Source organism: Tupaia chinensis, unplaced genomic scaffold, assembly GCF_000334495.1.
Source record: "Tupaia chinensis unplaced genomic scaffold, TupChi_1.0 Scaffold143064_1, whole genome shotgun sequence".
Classification (NCBI taxonomy): domain Eukaryota; kingdom Metazoa; phylum Chordata; class Mammalia; order Scandentia; family Tupaiidae; genus Tupaia; species Tupaia belangeri.
In genome coordinates this window covers 633,011-637,631 of record NW_006202908.1, presented here as the reverse complement: position 1 = coordinate 637,631, position 4,621 = coordinate 633,011, and the positions used below count along the sequence as shown (strand labels likewise).

The 4,621-nt window shown below is 46.7% G+C and overlaps 1 long non-coding RNA gene across 4 annotated transcripts in view; it reads left to right on the top strand.

Annotated features, from left to right (window-relative positions):
• The window catches only part of LOC102493101 (uncharacterized), a 40,572-nt gene that overhangs the window by 34,096 nt on the left and 1,855 nt on the right, over nt 1-4,621 (top strand). For all 4 annotated transcript variants that reach the window (XR_001369438.1, XR_001369437.1, XR_336751.2 and 1 more), the window contains exon 2: nt 541-770. This is a non-coding gene — a long non-coding RNA (uncharacterized LOC102493101). The remainder of the gene's footprint in view (nt 1-540; nt 771-4,621) is intronic.

Here is a 4,621-nt window from a genome sequence, read left to right as displayed (position 1 = left end):
TTCACTGTAGGGCGTGTGCGCTCGCCAGACAGAGAGAGACATAGAGACAGAAAGCGAGAAATCACCCCCCCGGGGGGATGGTCACACCGCAATCCCTTCTCCTCCATTCTCCTCTCGGGATCTTGGGCACGCACGCACACACGCCCGGCGTGAGTTTTAAGCCACCGGGTCCGGGACGCAAACTGCTGTCGACTACGTGGGAGTCCAGTGACATAGCCATTACGCTAACTGCTGGTTCCCTGGGGGCCTCATTTTTGACAGGCAACAGGGTATTCCACCGTGGTCTTCAAGCTCCTGGGACAGAAGGTGCTAAGTGCCAACGTGAGGCTGGACTCCCATGCTCTCCCTCGAGGTGCAAATGCTCCCGCAAGGCCATCGTGCATTTCCAAGCAGGCTTGGTCTGGGAAAGCCGATGTGGGCACATCCGCCATTCCGTTCCCACACCGCTTCCTCACAGAGCTTCTTCTCCGAGATTACAAAGACTGGGAAGCCAGCCCATTATTATTAATATTTGAGAAAAGTTATTCTGGTTTCTTTCAGGCCCGTATCAGTTTCAAAGATCGCTGTTGGGGTGGAAGCCACTGGAACTGAAATGGCCTGCCTGTTAAATGCAGCCTTGGAACGGAAACTTTCCCTCGGAGCTGAAGAGTCGTGGAATATTCATAGGAATGTAATCTGAGCCCAAGATTTCAAGGCGGTGTCAAAACTGTGTTCCAAATCCCATTTGCTGTTTGTGAAGCTGGCTCCTCGGGGGCTAGCTGGAGGATCAGGTAAGAGAACCCAACGGTGGGTTGGGTTCCTGCATGCCCGAGGGCCTGCAGATCCGGGCTCCCCTCGCCCACGCTGAGGGACCCTTCTCTCCACAGCACCAAGGGGTGTCTCTTTAGGGGCCAGGGTAGTGGTCCAGCCCTTCCTGCTCCAGGAGGACCACTTCTGCTCAGACATGAGACGTGCTCTTCTATCTCGCTGCCTGTGTTGGCCGAGAAACAGACTGCAGGGGAGTTCGTGAGAATCACGGTGCACGGCCCGTTTGCAAAGGCAGACGTGAGGTCACTTGTTTTTTCCTTCAACGTCTCCCAATCAGGATATTGATTTAAAAAGTAATAATAATGGATGCACAGACTCCAATGGACATCACCTTAAGATCCTGGAAGTACACCTTAAAATTACCCAAAGGGATCTGAAACCGATGACCTAAATTTCCTTTCAAGAATGAACAGATCTCTCACTTTTTCCCCTAGGAACTCTACTCATCTGTAGTTAATCTAAAAATTAACATTTAGCAAATTACTGCCTCAGTGCCTTGAATGAGGTATGCGCCTGGTGGCTGAGTTGATTAGAACCCTGTGCTAATGAGGTCATGCATTCAGTCCTCTGCGGCTCCCCTCTAGACCTCAGCTGGGTCTCCAAGTGTACACTGGTCACAAGTGATCTTCTGGAGAAAGATCAACACAAACTTTGTAGCATTTCTGGGAAACACGATTCCAAGCAGATGCCTTGAGTCCATTTGGAATATGAGTGACCCTGTGGGGTAGCAGAGCGGTACCCCTGGAGGCTGCAGGGGCTTTTTACAGACGGGGCCAAGTGCCCCATTTCCTGGGGGTGGTTTCCTTGCTGGGAAAGTTGATTGATGTGTGTGGGAGTTTCCAATCCTACCAGTTAAAGGGCAATGCCGTCTTAATAACAGGAGGAGGCTGAATGCAGGCTCGGGGGTGCTTCAGGAGGCTTCTGGAGTTCTCTAGTCACTTATCTAATGGCAGATGGAGTGTCCCGGCCTTCAGACGAACGTCTGCAGTCCTGCAGTCCATAGGGTCATTCCCCCTGCCAAGCCTCTCCACTATGGGCTCCAACTGGCAGGAGGCAGAGTAGCTGGGAGGACTCAGGAGACAGAGAGTTTTTTTTCACTTTTCTGAGGGGGGATGGCCATGCTGCAACCCCTTCTACTCATTCTCTCCTTGGGATTTTTGGCTCCATGTGCCCTGCGTGATTCTCAAGTCGCTGGGTCCAGGACTTGAACTGTGCAGTGGGCTATGTGGGACCCAGAGCCTTAGCCTCCACTCCACCAGCTGGCCCTGAGGGTGCTTCTTATTCTCCTGTGTCCTCTTCACTCATCACTCCCAGCCCTCTCTTCAGAACCTCTCTCTTCAGGTCCAGCTCTGAGGCTAACTCTCCTTCTGGCATGGTGCGATGCACCTCCGAGGCCATTTCTCAGATCTAGGGAAGAGCAGTGCCTTCTGAGCCCCAGCTGGGCCTGGTGGCATTCGGCCTTGAGACCAGCAGCTCCTACGGGCACCTCCCATTCACCAAGAGCACTTTCTTCAAGGCAGAAGCCAAAGCTTTTAAAAAAAGGATAATTTATTTAGATTTATCTATCTATCTATCTATTTATTTATTTATTTATTATTATTTAAATTTGCTGTAGTCATCAGAGAGAGAGAGAGAGAGAGAGAGAGAGAAAGAGAGAGAGAGAGAGAGAGAGAAAGTGAGAAAGCAAGCCACCAGGCCTCTTTTCTGGCTGGAACCATGGAGGTCGTTCAAGAGAAGAAAAAGAAGGTTCCTACTGTGGCAGAAACCAAGAAAAAGGTTACTGCTGTGCCAGAAACCCTTAAGAAATCATGAAGGAATTTTGCAGAGCTGAAGATCAAGCACCTGAGAAAGAAGTTTGCTCAAAAGATGCTTTGAAAGGCGAGGAGGAAGCTTATCTATGAAAAAGCTCAGCACTATCATAAGGACTATAGGCAGATGTACAGAACTGAGATTCGCATGGCCAGGACGGCAAGAAAAGCTGGCAACTTCTATGTACCTGCAGAACCCAAATTGGTATTTGTCATCAGGATCAGAGGTATCAATGGAGTGAGCCCAAAGGTTCGAAAGGTGTTGCAGCTTCTTTGTCTTCGCCAGATCTTCAATGGCATCTTTGTTAAGCTCAACAAGGCCTCGATTAACATGCTGAGAATTGTGGAACCATATATTGCGTGAGGGTACCCAAACCTGAAGTCAGTAAATGAACTGTCTACAAACATGGTTATGGCGAAATCAATAAGAAACAAACTGCTTTGACAGATAACTCTTTGATTGCTTGATCTCTTGATAAATTTGGCATCATCTGCATGGAGGATCTGATTCATGAAATCTATACTGTTGGAAAACGCTTCAAAGAAGCAAATAACTTCCTGTGGGCCTTCAAATGGTCTTCTCCACGAGGTGGAATGAAGAAAAAGACCACCCATTTTGTAGAAGGTGGAGATGCTGGCAACAGGGAAGACCAGATCAACTGACTTATTAGAAGGATGAACTAAGGTATCCACCATGGTTATTTCTGTAATCTGGTCAGTAAATAAACAGTGGCTGTTTTCAGACTGAAAAAAAAAAAAAAAAAAACATGTGGGAGCCCAGTGCCTTAATCACCATGCTACCTGCTGGCCTCCACCAGGTCTTTTATTTTATTTTTAAAAAATTATTTATTTTATTTATAATTATTATTTTTAAAGTTTGTTCTAGGGCACGTGTGTTAACCAGAGAGAGGGAAAAGAAAGTGAGAAAGCAAGCTACCTGGTCTGAGACTTGAACTGCCATCAGCCATGTGGGAATCCAGCACCTTAACCACACTGCACCATCTGCTAGCTTCCCCCACCAGGTCTTCTTTTTTTCATTTAATGAAAAGTATTGAACCAGCAAATGGCATGGAGTTAAGGCACTGGATCCCACATAGCCAACTGCATGGCTTGAGTCCCAGACCAGTGCCTAGAGAAACACACCAGGTAAGTATGCCCAGTCCTGAGGAGGGATGGGGAGGAGAAGGGATTGTGGCATGGCCGTCCACTGGGGAATGATCACTCACTTTTCCTTTCTCTCTGCCTCCATGTCTCTCTGGGAGCACACATGCCCTATGGCAAAAATTAAAAACAAATAAATAAATTAATTAAACACTGTCTCCTCACCGAGCAGAGTGCTTGTATATACTAGGAATTTAATAAATGTTTTTGAATGAATGAGTGAATGGATGAAATAATCAAATTCAGAACTGGGCCCATTTAGACAGGGCAATTTTTGGTTATCATTTTCTTGCTTTTCTCTTTATATAAGAATATGTGGTTATTGAAAATAACTTCAAAAACATGAGGGGACTTCAGAAAGTTTGCAGAGGAGTAGCCCATGGTCTGGTGGTTAAGGTGGCTGGATCCCATCTTGCCAACTATGCAGTTAGAGTCTCAAACTCAGTGGCTTGAGAAACACGCTGGGGGCATGTGCCTGTGTGCCCAAAGTCCTCAAGAGAGGGGAATAGAAGAAAAGGGATTGTGGCGTGGGGATTCCTTCTGGGGGTGCTTCCTCTCTTTCCTCCCTTTCTCTCTCTGTCTCTGGTGAGTGCATGCACCCTCTGGCAAAATTTTTTAAACGTGTGGGAAAATGGAATTAAAATGTGACTTGATTTTGGTGCAAAATATTAGAAATATATGCATGATTTTTTCAGAATACATATTTTATGTGAATTTTTGAAGATGCCTTAGAGAGAGGAACAGAAATAAAAACTGAAATCACCCACTGGGATCAACAGATTGTGTAATCGTTTTTTTTTTTTTTTTCCTTTTTTTTGGAGAGGTTTTCGCTATAGGGCATGTGC